At 44.1% G+C, this 15720-nt stretch overlaps 1 protein-coding gene and 2 non-coding genes across 3 annotated transcripts in view; all 3 read left to right on the top strand.

Annotated features, from left to right (window-relative positions):
* Positions 1–15720, top strand: part of LOC137627848 (protein lethal(2)denticleless-like) — a 194281-nt gene that overhangs the window by 58014 nt on the left and 120547 nt on the right. The gene's annotated exons all lie outside the window — the stretch shown is intronic.
* On the top strand, positions 4755–4917 carry LOC137627962 (U1 spliceosomal RNA). Its single transcript, XR_011041274.1, has one exon. It is a non-coding gene; the product is annotated as a U1 spliceosomal RNA (small nuclear RNA).
* LOC137627961 (U1 spliceosomal RNA) lies at positions 13242–13404 on the top strand. The gene has a single exon (XR_011041273.1). It is a non-coding gene; the product is annotated as a U1 spliceosomal RNA (small nuclear RNA).

The raw sequence follows: 15720 nt of genomic DNA, 5'->3' as shown, positions 1-15720 counted from the left end.
AATTAACTTTATATGTTATAGAGAACATCTTATCTTCAAATTTAAAGGTAATATAGGAGAGCGACGCACACTGAAAATGACAAGTGCTACTGCAGAATAAGTCCTACATCAATTGATTTCAATTAAGTATTGTTGATCCCATTACCCTATTCACATCCATTTCTTCGCTTGGATCTTTTGTTAACTAAAGCCTCAGTTATTGTTGCTGTATGAGACAGATTAAATAACAAATACCTGTGAATGGGCATATAATGGCAACTTTAGAACGTATCCTTTTAGATTTGTTTTATAATGCAATGCATGACAAGTATTTTAAGTTCTATAGTGTCCAATGATGAGACAAAAAAGTCCTGTTACCATCATTGGCAGTTCACGCCTGAAGTTTGTGCCAGATTGGAACTCCTCTTAGTAGTAAATATCTGGAACCTGCTTTATTGAATTCCTTACTTATTGGTATAAGATCTGAAAATGAAGCATCCTTCACTAGTCCTAGTCATTTATGGAGGCTGATTATTACTTGTTTGTCTCTCTTTTTGTGTTAAATTCTCATTCCAGCCTGTCCACTGATTTGCTTTGTGCTTTGGCAACTCATTTGTATGTAAATTAACAGAATGCAATAAATAGCATTTCCTACTATTCATCAGAAGTAAATTTTGTAGATCAAACAAAGAAAAAAAAAACTTGTCGTTATTCAATTTTTGCTCTTAATGTAATAGGAAAATTAAGTTAAGAATCATCCCAAATTATTTAAGAGGGATTTTATTCTTAGTACACCTGTGCTGTACATTGGATATTCTTAAATTCTTATCTAAAGAAAGTGAATGTTCTACATCTCCAAACTAAAATTGTTGGTTGGTTAGTACCTGGCAGTGAGGTATGGGGCTACTGAAAAGGTTATCAACATTTAATGTATAATAAAATAGATATGATCACATATCAGGATGTACTGAAATGTTTTTTTTTTATTATTATTACTAGCTTACCTACAATCCTAGATGGAAAAGCTGGATGCTATAAACTCAATGACTACAACATAGAAGATAGCCCAGTGAGGAAAGGAAATAATGAAAAAAATAGAAAATTGTGTCTGAGCGTACCCTCAAACAAGAGAACTCTAACCCAAGACAAGTGGAAGACCATGGTAAAGAGGCTATGGCACTACCCAAGACCAGGAAACAAGGATTCGATTTTGGAGGGACCTTATCCCTCCTCAATGGGTTGTGTGAAACTAGGGGGGAAAGGAGGGATTGGCTAAAAGACTGGAGCCATTGTAGGATCTTTTAAAGAGAAAAGACAAGCTGAGTACTATAGCTACAGAGTCTCTTCTACCCTTTAAGTGAAGAATAATATTCAGTTATCTTGGTGTTGTGAGGTGTATAAGTCAAAAGGAGAATGTGAAAAGAATAGGCCAAATAATTGACACACAAATTACCCAGAACTTTAGCTTCAGACAGGAGTTCTTAAACTCAATCGTAACCCCTAAGTGTAATATTGGAAACAAGGTGCACACACAGAGTGTGCTCTTTTGCAGTTGCTCAGCCCAGAGAGCGTGACTACTAAGAAGTATAATTTTTCTTATCAAAGGAACGTGGTAAGGGCAGATGGAATTGCTGAGCCCCATAAGACTGTGACTGCAAGATGTCAATCTTTTCTCAAACTTTCTTATGTAAGAGCTCTTATAAAAATTGAGTTTAGGAATCACTTCACTCCTCACAACCCAACCTAGCAAGGACTTAGCAAGGCCGACTCTGTTGGTCAGATCAATGAGCGTGACTGCAAGGATGTCAGTTTGCATCAAGGCAAACTGCTGGGACCCAAAACCCAGGCTACTCATGGAACCCAAGGAAAGAGTTTTCCTGGTAGAGAAAATTTTATAGCAGTGAGTAGAAGAGACTGGGATAAGAGTTGGAAGAATTATGAGTAGAAGAGAAAAGAACAGTTATAAGTGTAAAAACTTATCCCTGCTCAAGGGGTTGTGTGAGACTAGGGGGGAAAGGAGGGATTGGCTAAAAGACTGGAGCCGTTGTAGGATCTTCAAAAGAGAAAAGACTCTGGACACAAGGCATATGACTATGGCAATAAGGTCTTCTAGGGGAAGATTTTCAATTTGATGAGTGAGTGGTGAGGTAGATGGGGCAGAAGAAGTGTTTTGGATGGGTTAGGAACGAGAAGGAATTTGGGAAGGGGGGGAACTGGTAGGGTAGGGATGACTGAATAAGGACCGGTGGTAGGTTGGTGGCGAGGCCTTTAACTTGGGACCCTCTGTGGCTTTTGCGGTTGCGACGGTGCCTTTGCAGCCCTCACATTTGCAGCAGTTCTTGTGATGAGCAGTTTCTAGTTTGACAGCAATCACTTTGTTTGTTCGTTCGTTCGTTTAGATTGCCCCATCTATAGCTGAGCAGGGGCTTTTGACACTATGCCGTACTCCTCCAAGGAGCGTAGATGCAGGAGTTATTCCTATTAGAGGAACTGAACGCTATTCAAGGCAATCAGACTATATCAACATGGCAATCTAATGGAACTGCTGTAGTAACTGCATGAAGTTGGGGGTCCTGGTTAGGGACAGGACTCTGGTGAGGATCTTGAAGGCGACAGGGATGAGGTCTTCCAAGGGTAGTGACTCGACTTGTTGAGTCAGGGTTTGAGGTGGGTTGGAGGATGTGGGTTGTGGAAGAGATGCTGCTTGCGGCTGGTTGACTGGTACTGGTACTGGTACAGGGGCAGTGGGTGGTTGGCGTTGTGTCCTCTGGCGAGGAGGTCGCTGGTCCTTGGGTGGCTGGGTTGCAGGTGATTTTGGTTGTTTAGGGGAGTAAGTGCTTTTCATGGCAACTATCTTCCTTTGTCTCTCTGGGCAGCACCTGTTCCAAGCATGGTGAGGCCTGGAGCAGTTGGAGCACTTTGGTTTGGTGTCTTTTCCGTCCTTGTGGGCCTGGATGCACACCTCTGTGCAGTGATGTTGGCTGCAGACTCCACAGATGATAGGGTCTCTGCACTCTTCCTTATGGTGGCCGTATCTCTGGCAGCGGTAACATCTGAGGGGTTCAGGTGTGTACTCTTCAATGGTGAATGTCCCTCAGACTCCTAGATCCAGTGAGGAAGGCACTGGACCAATGAAGGCGGCAATCAGCTTTCTGACTGGGATGTCATTCTTGCTCATGCAGCACACTGCCTTGTCAATGTTGCTGCATGAGGTGGCGATGGAGATGGGCATGGTGATGGGATATCTTGTAATGACTGCTTTTTTCCAGAGCAAGGCAGGGTCAAGCAGTGTCAGAGCTGGTTCCTCCTGGAGGGATCTGGCTGTTTCCTGGTCTGTGGGGATGATAATAAGGTCACTCTCTGGTTGGGATGAGCTGAAAGTTGCATGCCAGGCTTTGCAGCCATGGCAGTAACTGTGGCGTAGGATATGGAGCTATCGGTCTGGGTGATCCTGAACTTTGGCAGTGTTTTCCTGGGTTCAGGCTGTGGAGCTGGGATGCTGGCAGCAATGGCAGAGGCTTGTTGAAGGAGATCCGAAAGGCGAGAATGCAGTTGCAGTCCATGGAATGTTCCCCCTGAGTCTCAGCAGGTTCAGTCTCCATGGCATTGGAGGACTCAGGCGCCAAGGTTGGAGAGGTGACTGCAGCTGCAACTGTCAGCTGTGGAGTTGAAGGGATTGACAAGGACTAGACTGAGCTCTCAGTCCTTGGAGTCACTAATGGTGATGGTGGGGGTAGTACTGGAGCTGAGGAAGGGCGTTCAGGGCTCTTCCTTCTTTTGGGAGGGGAGTAGTCACCTCCCTGCTAGTTTTCAAGGTCTTGTAGTGCTTTAGGACCTTGATAGAGGCAATTTTGCGCCCCTTGAAACTGCATCTGACATGATGGGTAGGCAGTGTTTTATTGTCAACATTGGTAGTTAGAGTACAGCTTTTGCTCTGCTCAAAGAGCAGACCTGTGAGGGAGATGAGAAACTTATACAACTACTGAGCAGCCACCACAGGACTCAAGCAAGGCAGTCCAGCATACTGTTGACATCCTGAAAGTACAGAGACAAGGGTGTTCTGAAAATCTTGGACAATAGTTTTTGGTTCAGAGTATATCAACAGATGATGTGAGTGGGTATAGACAGGCCTAGGCTCATCAGTTCTTCCTCGAGATGGCAGAAGCCCATACAGACTTTGGGTAGCCTACCTCAATCGTCAGAAGGTTCACAGAGCTAGAAGTGACCCAACAATCTACACACTTACAGTACCTAACAGAGCCCCGAGGAATCCTTAAAAAATTGTGCTACTGAAAAAGCTGTCAATAATTCATGCATAATTAATTAGATATGATCATGTTTGGAAGATTCTGGACATAGGTAACAATTTTTTAAGCTTATTTATTTATTTATTTTTCTTTTATTTTAAAATTTTTTTTTTACAAGATTGATGTTTCGTAAAACAGGTTAGGGTTGGCAGTTTATTCTTTTGTGTACACTGTACTATCCCAATATTTTGAAGTTCCAGAAAACTTTATATATTTTGAACAGCAGTTGAAAAAAAAATGTGCAAAACTTTAACTCGAGTTATCATGTTAAAGAACACTTTGATTTGTTAATTAAGTCTCTCAATAATCTTTATGTATTTTTTGTGGTGCAAAATAATGTAATTATCGATGGTTGACATAAGGTTTTACTATGTACTATTCAAAATTATTTATTATATAAACACTTTATTCATAAATTTCATGTAATCAGTAGATCTTACCTAGGAGTCATAGGTGAAATTATTAAGCATACTTACCTGGCACAGGGGACACCATGATCACAAAGGTGGTTCCCCCAAGGCGAGGCTCACCATTGCACTCCGGTGTTGCTGACCCTTGCGATTGACCCAAATGTGGTCAATTCGGGTGCGGAATTTTTGGTAGCGGGGGACTGCGTTCGCGCTATCCCTCAACAAATAATTGATCAAGAAACTTAATCCTTTCACTGCCAGTGGTAAGTTCAATGAAATTCTGATGTAGCAAAATCTTTCAAGACCACAGCTTGCATCAAGACCTCTCCCAATGAATACCAACTTGTTATGGTTTGAGTAATTTTAAAATATATTTCCCCATTTTCAAATTTTTAGTCATTAATGGCAGTGAAAGGGTTATTGAACAAACATTTGTAATTGACTCTAATGGAGAAAGAGGACAAAAAACTGCCTAAAATTCAGTTTTATATTTGTTTGGAAAAGTTCAATGCCTTATTGGTTAGTTAACGTCCACGTTTAAGATCAGATATGTTGAAGAAACTTAAATTAACTATAGATGTTATAGAGAACATCTTATCTTAAAATCTAAAGGTAATGTAGGAGAGCGACTCACACTGAAAATGACAAGTGCTACTGCAGAATAAGTCCTACATCAATTGATTTCAATTAAATATTATCGATCCCATTACCACATTCGCATCCATTACTTCGCTTGGATCTTTTGTTAACTAAAGCCTCAGTTATTGTTGCTGTATGAGACAGATTAGATAACAAATACCTGTGAGGGCATATAATGGCAACTTTAGAACGTATCCCTTTAGATTTGTTTAATAATGCAATGCATGACAAGTATTTGAAGTTCTATAGTGTCCAATGATGAGACAAAAAGGGTACTACTATAGCGTGAGGTCTACCACACTATAGCGTGAGATCTACCTCCCGTTAGCACTATAGCGTGAGGTCTACTGCTGAATTATTCGTCCTTCATAGATAAAACACATTTCATACATTTGTTTAAGCAATAAACACTTAATTTAATCATATCTTAGAAATGACTTAAACAGATAATTGGATTTCTAATTACATTAAAAAAAGGAATAAAGGTAAAAATAAACATATATATTTCCATACATTTATTGTAGTGATAAACTCTTCGTACATCAAACATGTTATCATATATTTCCATACATTTATTCTAGCGATACACTCTTAGTACATCAAACATGTTATCATATATTTCCATACATTTATTCTAGCGATACACTCTTCGTACATCAAACAGGTTATCATATAATTCCATAAATTTATTCTAGCGATACACTCTTCGTACATCAAACAGGTTAATCTAGCGATACACACTTCGTACACCTTCTAAGAATGACACAAATAGATCATTGGAATTTTTTCTCATCACCTTTCAGCAAATATGATCAAGATGAGACTGGAACAGCTGACGACCAACACCTCGCATTCTCTTCAGAATCATCATTTCAGTGTCCAACCACGATCGTTTAATTGATATCTCTTTTAGGCCGAGGGAACAACTGATTTGGGAGCTCCATTTGCTTCCTTTTATATGGACAGGTCACGTTTTTGATGGATATGGGCAGTTCACATGTTCGATGGTTAGGTGCGGGCCTCTGGGACGCTGGTAAAGTGGTAGACCTCACCCTCCACCTGGGTCGGCGACATATGGCGGTAGACCTCACGCTATAGTAGCACCCAAAAAAGTCCTGTTACCATCATTGCCAGTTCATGCCTGAAGTTTGTGCCAGATTGGAACTCCTCTTAGCAGTAAATATCTGGAACTTTCTTCATTGAATTCCTTACTTATTGGTATAAGATCTGAAAATGAAGCATCCTTCACTAGTCCTAGTCATTTATGGAGGCTGATTATTACTTGTTTGTCTCTCTTTTTGTGTTTAATTCTCATTCCAGCCTGTCCACTGATTTGCTTTGTGCTTTGGCAACTCATTTGTATGTAAATTAACAGAATGCAATAAATAGCATTTCCTACTATTTATCAGAAGTAAATTATGTAAATCAAACAAAGAAAAAAAAACTTGTCGTTATTCAATTGTTGCTCTTAATGTAATAGGAAAATTAAGTTAAGAATCATCCCAAATTATTTAAGAGGGATTTTATTCTTAGTACACCTGTGCTGTACATTGGATATTCTTAAATTCTTATCTAAAGAAAGTGAATGTTCTACATCTCCAAACTAAAGTTGTTGGTTGGTTAGTACCTGGCAGTGAGGTATCTGGCTACTGAAAAGGTTATCAACATTTAATGTATAATAAAATAGATATGATCACATATCAGGATGTACTGAATTTTTTTTTTCATCATTATTACTAGCTTACCTACAATCCTAGATGGAAAAGCAGGATGCTATAAACCCAATGACTACAACATAGAAGATAGCCCAGTGAGAAAAGGAAATAACGAAAAAAATAGAAAATTATGTCTGAGCGTACCCTCAAACAAGAGAACTCTAACCCAAGACAAGTGGAAGACCATGGTAAAGAGGCTATGGCACTACCCAAGACCAGGAAACAAGGATTTGATTTTGGAGTGTCCTTCTCCTAGACGAGCTGGGTACTATAGCTACAGAGTCTCTTCTACCCTTTAAGTGAAGAATAATATTCAGTTATCTTGGTGTTGTGAGGTGTATAAGTCAAAAGGAGAATGTGAAAAGAATAGGCCAAATAATTGACACACACAAATTACCCAGAACTTTAGCTTCAGACAGGAGTTCTTAAACTCAATCGTAACCCCCAAGTGTAATATTGGAAACAAGGTGCACACACAGAGTGTGCTCTTTTGCAGTTGCTCAACCCAGAGCGTGTGACTACTAAGAAATATAATTTTTCTTATCAAAGGAACGTGGCAAGAGCAGATGGAGTTGCTCAGCCCCATAAGACTGTGACTGCAAGATGTCAATCTTTTCTCAAACTTTCTTATGTAAGAGCTCTTATAAAAATCGAGTTTAGGAATCGGTTCACTCCTCACAACCCAACCTAGCAAGGACTTAGCATGGCCGACTCTGTTGGTCAGACCAATGAGCGTGACTGCAAGGATGTCAGTTTGCATCAAGGCAAACTGCTGGAACCCAAAACCCAGGCTACTCATGGAACCTAATGGAAGAGTTTTCCTGGTAGAGAAAATTTTATAGCAGTGAGTAGAAGAGACTGGGATAGGAGTTGGAAGAATTATGAGTAGAAGAGAAAAGAACAGTTACAAGTGTAAAAACTTATCCCTGCTCAAGGGGTTGTGTGAGACTAGGGGGGAAAGGAGGGATTGGCTAAAAGACTGGAGCCGTTGTAGGATCTTTAAAAGACAAAAGACTCTGGACACAAGGCATATGACTATGGCGATAAGGTCTTCTAGGGGAAGGTTTTCAATTTGATGAGTGAGTGGTGAGGTAGATTGGGCAGAAGAAGTGTTTTGGATGGGTTAGGAACGAGAAGGAATTTGGGATGGGGGGGAACTGGTAGGGTAGGGATGACTGAATAAGGACCGGTGGTAGGTTGGTGGCGAGACCTTTAACTTGGGACCCTCTGTGGCTTTTGCGGTTGCGACGGTGCCTTTGCAGCCCTCACATTTGCAGCAGTTCTTGTGATGAGCAGTTTCTAGTTTGACAGCAATCACTTTGTTTGTTCGTTCGTTTGTTTAGATTGCCCCTTCTATAGCTGAGCAGGGGCTTTTGACACAATGCCGTACTCCTCCAAGGAGCGTAGATGCAGGAGTTTTTCCTATTAGAGGAACTGAACGCTATTCAAGGCAATCAGACTACAGTATATCAACATGGCAATCCAATGGAACTGCTGTAGTAACTGCATGAAGTTGGGGGTCCTGGTTAGGGACAGGACTCTGGTGAGGATCTTGAAGGCGACAGGGATGAGGTCTTCCAAGGGTAGTGACTCGACTTGTTGAGTCAGGGTTTGAGGTGGGTTGGAGGATGTGGGTTGTGGAAGAGATGCGGCTTGCGGCTGGTTGACTGGTACTGGTACAGGGGCAGTGGGTGGTTGGCGTTGTGTCCTCTGGCGAGGAGGTCGCTGGTCCTTGGGTGGCTGGGTTGAAGGTGATTTTGGTTGTTTAGGGGAGTAAGTGCTTTTCATGGCAACTATCTTCCTTTGTCTCTCTGGGCAGCACCTGTTCCAAGCATGGTGAGGCCTGGAGCAGTTGGAGCACTTTGGTTTGGTGTGTTTTCCGTCCTTGTGGGCATGGATGCACACCTCTGTGCAGTGATGTTGGCTGCAGACTCCAGAGATGATAGGGTCTCTGCACTCTTCCTTATGGTGGCCGTATCTCTGGCAGCTGTAGCATCTGAGGGGTTCAGGTGTGTACTCTTCAATGGGGAATGTCCCTCAGACTCCTAGATCCAGTGAGGAAGGCACTGGACCAATGAAGGCGGCAATCAGCCTTCTGACTGGGATGTCATTCTTGCTCATGCAACACACTGCCTTGTCAATGTTGCTGCATGAGGTGGCGATGGAGATGGGCATGGTGATGGGATATCTTTTAATGACTGCTTTCTTCTGGAGCAAGGCAGGGTCAAGCAGTGTCAGAGCTGGTTCCTCCTGGAGGGATCTGTCTGTTTCCTGGTCTGTGGGGATGATAATAGGGTCACTCTTCTGGTTGGGATGAGCTGAAAGTTGCATGCCAGGCTTTGCAGCCATGGCAGTAACTGTGGCGTAGGATATGGAGCTATCGGTCTGGGTGATCCTGAACTTTGGCAGTGGTTTCCTGGGTTCAGGCTGTGGAGCTGGGATGCTGGCAGCAATGGCAGAGGCTTGTTGAAGGAGATCCGAAAGGCGAGAATGCAGTTGCAGTCCATGGAATGTTCCCCCTGAGTCTCAGCAGGTTCAGTCTCCATGGCATTGGAGGACTCAGGTGCCAAGGTTGGAGAGGTGACTGCAGCTGTAACTGTCAGCTGTGGAGTTGAAGGGATTGACAAGGACTAGACTGAGCTCTCAGTCATTGGAGTCACTAATGGTGATGGTGGGGGTAGTACTGGAGCTGGGGAAGGGCGTTCAGGGCTCTTCCTTCTTTTGGGAGGGGGAGTAGTCACCTCCCTGCTAGTTTTCAAGGTCCTGCAGTGCTTTAGGACTTTGATAGAGGCAATTTTGTGCCCCTTGAAGCTGCATCTGACATGATGGGTAGGCAGTGTTTTATTGTCAACATCGGTAGTTAGAGTACAGCTTTTGCTCTGCTCAAAGAGCAGACCTGTGAGGGTGATGAGAAACTTATACAACTACTGAGCAGCCACCACAGGACTCAAGCAAGGCAGTCCAGCATACTGTTGACAACATCCTGAAAGTACAGAGACAAGGGTGTTCTGAAAATCTTGGACAATAGTCTTTGGTTCAGAGTATATCAACAGATGATGTGAGTGGGTATAGACAGGCCTAGGCTCATCAGTTCTTCCTCGAGATGGCAGAAGCCCATACAGACTTTGGGTAGCCTACCTCAATCGTCAGAAGGTTCACAGAGCTAGAAGTGACCCAACAATCTACACACATACAGTACCTAACAGAGCGCTTGTTGTTGGGGTATTAAAGCCAACACTTCTTGTTGGCACGGGCCTTTCTCTTGGTCGGCCCGTAGGTGATCAAACGCAAAACATAAGTAGTAAGTTAAAAGATTGCCCAGCCTTACTGCTGGACACGGGCTTTTGCGTTGGCAGCCCGTAGTATTTATTGCCCTAAGTAGGCAATAGTGTCACAGCAGTAACAGTCTTTCATGTCTGGATTTGCAGCCGCTCAGGCTCATTGAGCGTAGCTGCAGGTGCGACCGCTCAGCCCCTTGAGCATAGTCGCCAGGTTGGCAAAGATTGAACTTGCAACTGCTCAGCCCCTTGAGCGTGGTTGCCAGTGTGGTCGCTCAGCACCAAGAGCATGACCTTGCGGACCAAGAAGCAGGACCACTTGGAGCCGAAATGAAAGGTTTCAGTAGTAGGTAAAAGTGTTGATAGCAGTAAGTCCCAGTAAGTAGGAGAGACTGGGAGAGGAGGGAAGAATTCGAGTAGTAGGAAAAAGTGGCAGATTTAAGCATAGATGCCTATCTCTGCACCGGGGAGGGTGAAACTAAGGGACTGAGGAGGGATTGTATTACAGAGGAGGGAGTCTGAGCAAGGGAGCAGACTTTGACTAGTAGTTGCAGTACTAGGGGGATCAAGGTATCCACTGGCAGGGCCTCTGCCAGGGATAAGATGGAAGATATTGCTGGGGGTTGGGGAGGAGATTGAACAGCGTTGGAGGTTGGCTCGTCAGCTGGGCTAGCGATAGTGCTAGGTTCTTGGTTCGTGGCTGCAGTAGGGGCTCCTGAAGGGGGAGCCTCGGATTGTCGCCGGGGAGGCCTGGTTCGTTGAATCCGTTGGGGTTTCGGTGTCTGCCTTGGTGCAGCCTCAGGTTTGTTCGGTGGGGCTGCCAGTGGGGTTGGTAGCCTCTTCAAGAATTCTGGACATTTCTTGGTCCATGCATGATGGGGTCCCGCACAATTGGGACATTTTGCCTGGGTTTCTATCCCATTTCGGTGTGCATCAATGCAGTCCTGTGTGGGATGGCGGTGGCTGCAGACTCCGCATATTGTAGGGTTCCTGCCCTCTTCCTTATGGTGCCCATAGCGCTGGCAGTTGTAGCAACGCAGTGGTTCTCGTTTTGGACTTCTGATGGGAAACTTCCCCCAGAGGCCCAAATCCAGTCCCTTAGGGATTTGTCCAATAAAGGTGACTGCTACTTCGTTGGTGGGAAGTTTGCGGTGGTCAAGCTTCCTCTCGGCTTTTAGGTTGGCCCTGGCTGTGATCTTGATGCCAGGGTTGGCAGTGGCAATGGCAGCAACTGCTGCATATGACGGTGAGCCTTCTACAGCTGCCATCTTGAATTTGGCAAGCTGTTTGGGTTGGGTGACAGGTGGTTGTGGTTCCTGAGTAGGTTCCTCAGCAGCGGCCAAGTTTAGGTCTAAGCTTGGGTCGTTCTCGGTGATTGCCCGAGCCTCCATTAGGAGCTGTGAGAGGCATGGTGTGCAATTGCAATCCTCTGGGTGCATTTCTGCTAGTTGCGGTGGTTGGTTGTCCTCAGTCAGGTCTAGAGCCATGGCTGAAACGTTGGTCTCAGGTTCCGGGGTTGCGGTAAGTGGAGCGTCCTCTGTTGCCATTATTTCAGATGTCTTCTGGACAGGTGGTGTCGGAGATGGGGTGGGTGGCTCCGGGATAGGTGTGTCTTCGTTGTCCAGTGGTTCTGGAGTTTCTGTTTGCTGGGTGTTTCTGGCAGCTTCGGAGTCCATAGCTGGTTTAGTATGAGTGATGGAGCTGTGGCCTACAGTGTTGCTCCAGATAGCATACATGCATGACTGGCAGTCACAGTCCCGTTCAAAGGGGAGAGAGTTATTGCAACTGGGTGCAGAGACTGTCTCTTTGTACCGTGCTTGCACCCGGTATTTTCTCTGGAAGATATTTGGATAAGGTGGCTGTGGAGGGTAGGATGGTATGTCCATGTATCCTGGCCTGTGCTTCCTTTGTAGGAGGTGGTAGATGCTTTCGAGTACCAGGCTATAACATTGAAAGCAACTGCATGTCTTTCTGTGGGAGAGCACCGTTGGGTCCCTGACTTTGAATCCTATGTGGTCTATTAGCTGCTGCCTGTAGTTCTGGTACCTCAGGCAGCGATTGCACTTGCACTGTTGAGCCCCATTCTTGCAGGGATTAATCCAGGATGGGTATAAGCTCCTTCTATAGGTACGGAGACTGTCATGACCGTCATCAGCCATACTGGATGAAAATTGCGCTAGTCACTGTGGTCAAAAACGGTTATTTTATCGGCAAAAAGCCAAAGAAAAATAACCGGATTCTTTTCTTATATGTGGCCTCTTCAACCAAAGTTGAGAGGTCCTAGTGACTAAGTGGATATAAGTCCACCCATCCAGGTGTTGCCAAGTCCGGTGCTGCTTAACTTCAGTAAGCTGGAGAGATCTTGTCGGCGCGGGAGCTGGGCCGAGACTGTAACAGAGCCCCGAGGAATCCTTAAAAAAATTGTGTGCTACTGAAAAAGCTGTCAATAATTAATGCATAATTAATTAGATATGATCATGTTTGGAAGATTCTGGACATAGGTAACAATTTTTTAAGCTTATTTATTTATTTATTTTTCTTTTATTTTTAAATTTTTTTTTTACAAGATTGATGTTTCCCAAAACAGGTTAGGGTTGGCAGTTTATTATTTTGTGTACACTGTACTATCCCAATATTTTGAAGTTCCAGAAAACTATATATTTTGAACAGCAGTTGAAAAAAATGTGTAAAACTTTAACTCGAGTTATCATATTAAAGAACACTTTGACTTGTTAATTAAGTCTCTCAATAATCTTTATGTATTTTTTGTGGTGCAAAATGATATAATTATCGATGGTTGACATAAAGTTTTACTATGTACTATTCAAAATTATTTATTATATAAACACTTTATTGATAAATTTCATGTATTCAGTAGATCTTACCTAGGAGTCATAGGTGAAATTATTAAGCATACTTACCTGGCACAGGGGACACCATGATCACAAAGGTGGTTCCCCCAAGGCGAGGCTCACCATTGCACTCCGGTGTTGCTGACCCTTGCGATTGACCCAAATGTGGTCAATTCGGGTGCGGAATTTTTGGTAGCGGGGGACTGCGTTCGCGCTATCCCTCAACAAAAAATTGATCAAGAAACTTAATCTTTTCACTGCCAGTGGTGAGTTCAATGAAATTCTGATGTAGCAAAATCTTTTAAGACCACAGCTTGCATCAAGACCTCTCCCAATGAATAGCAACTTGTTATGGTTTGAGTGATTTTAAAATATATTTCCCCATTTTCATATTTTTAGTCATTAATGGCAGTGAAAGGGTTATTGAACAAACATTTGTAATTGACTCTAATGGAGGACAAAAAACTGCCTAAAATTCAGTTTTATATTTGTTTGGAAAAGTTGAATGCCTTATTGGTTAGTCAACGTCCACGTTTAAGATCAGATATGTTGAAGAAAATTAAATTAACTTTAGAAGTTATAGAGAACATCTTATCTTAAAATTTAAAGGTAATGTAGGAGAGCGACGCACACTGAAAATGACAAGTGCTACTGCAGGATAAGTCCTACATCAATTGATTTCAATTAAATATTGTTGATCCCATTACCATCCATTACTTCTCTTGGATCTTTTGTTAACTAAAGCCTCATTGTTGCTGTATGAGACAGATTAGATAACAAATACCTGTGAATGGGCGTATAATGGCAACTTTTCAATATTAATCTTACCCGATGATCATGTAGCTGTCAACTCCGTTGCCCGACAGAAATCTAAGGTCGGGATACGCCAGCGATCGCTATACAGGTGGGGGTGTACACAACAGCGCCATCTGTGAGCAGGTACTCAAGTACTTCTTGTCAACAAGAACTCAATTTTTCCTCTGTCGTGCCACCGGCAAGACCTACTTGGATACGCTGTTGATTCTGGAGTTGTTTCTCACGATTTTGGTGATGTATTCGCTCTAGATTTTAGCCTTCGCTATTCAGGAAGCTTTATCATTAGCTTAGCAAGCTTTTGGAATTAATTTGGATTAATTGTTAACGAACTTTGCTAGTTTTTGGAATCCCCCCTTGACTATTTCTACAATTCAAGATGTCTGACCAGTCTCAAGTCCCTAAGTACAGGCAGTGTAGTGTTAGGGCTTGTACTAGGCGTCTTCCGAAGGCCTCCATAAATCCTCACACCGTTTGTTCCAATTGTAGGGGTAAATCCTGTCAATTGGAAGATCGGTGTGAGGAATGCGCTGGGCTTTCGGAATTCGATTTTAACGAATTCCTTAAAAATGCACGTAGGCTAGAGAAGGATAGGATCAGGAGGAGTTCTTCTCGCTCTGTTGATTTTTCCTCTCCCCATGCCCCTCAACCTTTTCCTTCCCCTGTAGTGGTGACTCCCGACCCTGCTACTAGTGCTCAGCCATCCATGGCGGATATGATGCGTGCCATTCAGGCTCTTGGTGACAGAGTGGAGTCATTGGCTAATGACCGTAATCAGCTTTTGGCAGATGTCAAAGAGCTGAAAGCGAAAAGTGCAGTGGGAAGTGTTAGTGCAAGTGAGGTGAAAAGTGTCAGTGTCAGTGTTGCGCATGAGGGTACATCTGTTCGTGCCAGTCGTCCTCCCAGTCCGGGACCTCTTGCAAGCTCCCATGCTCAGGGGAGAAGCAATGTCGAAGGACCAAAGGGTTCGGCAGGCCTTGATCAGCGTACGGATGTACCCTCAGTGGTTGCGGACGCTTCTCTCAGAGATCGTCCCATCCACATACAGACGAATGAGCCCTTTCATCCCTCGTCTGTGGAAGAAGTTTCAAGGAGGAAACGATGGACCAAGGTCTCACGACCTCTCAAGCGTAAGGTCCCTTCCGAGCGAGTCCAACGGCCCAGGTGTAGCCACTGGGTCAGTTCGGACTCGCCGCAGTCTTCCGAAGACTGCACACCTCCCAAGAGAGGTAGAGTGGTTCCACAACAGGCTACTGCTCCGTCTGTTGCTGCTCCAACCACGGTAGACCCTAAGTGGTCCATGCTGCAGACTATGCAGTCTCAGCTTGCTGCGTTCATGCAAGAGTATCATGCTGAGAAGGTTGACACTGCCCCTGTTAGCCTACAACCTGCCGCGGTTGTGCGCTCAGCAGATACTGCGGCTGCCTGCTCCCACACTCCACCTGTGAGAGCTCCACCACTGATGCGCAGTCCACCCTGCCAGACGCATGTTCTTGCTGCACCATCCGTTGACATGCGTGAGCTACCGCATCAGCAGTGGGAAGGTGCTGTAGAGCTGCCGTGTTCTGACACTATGCGGCATGCTCCGCAACCCATGCGGCATGCTCCGCATCCCATACGGCATGCTCCGCAACCCACGGCAGTCCCTCCCACGCACCAGCACTCTGCTTTTGTTGTTGCCAGCTCGCAGACTGACCAGCAGCGGCATGATGTTGGATCCGCAGCAG

This window comes from Palaemon carinicauda, chromosome 35 (assembly GCF_036898095.1).
Source record: "Palaemon carinicauda isolate YSFRI2023 chromosome 35, ASM3689809v2, whole genome shotgun sequence".
In the NCBI taxonomy this organism is placed as follows: Eukaryota; Metazoa; Arthropoda; class Malacostraca; order Decapoda; family Palaemonidae; genus Palaemon; species Palaemon carinicauda.
This window is presented reverse-complemented; position numbering and strand designations above follow the sequence as displayed.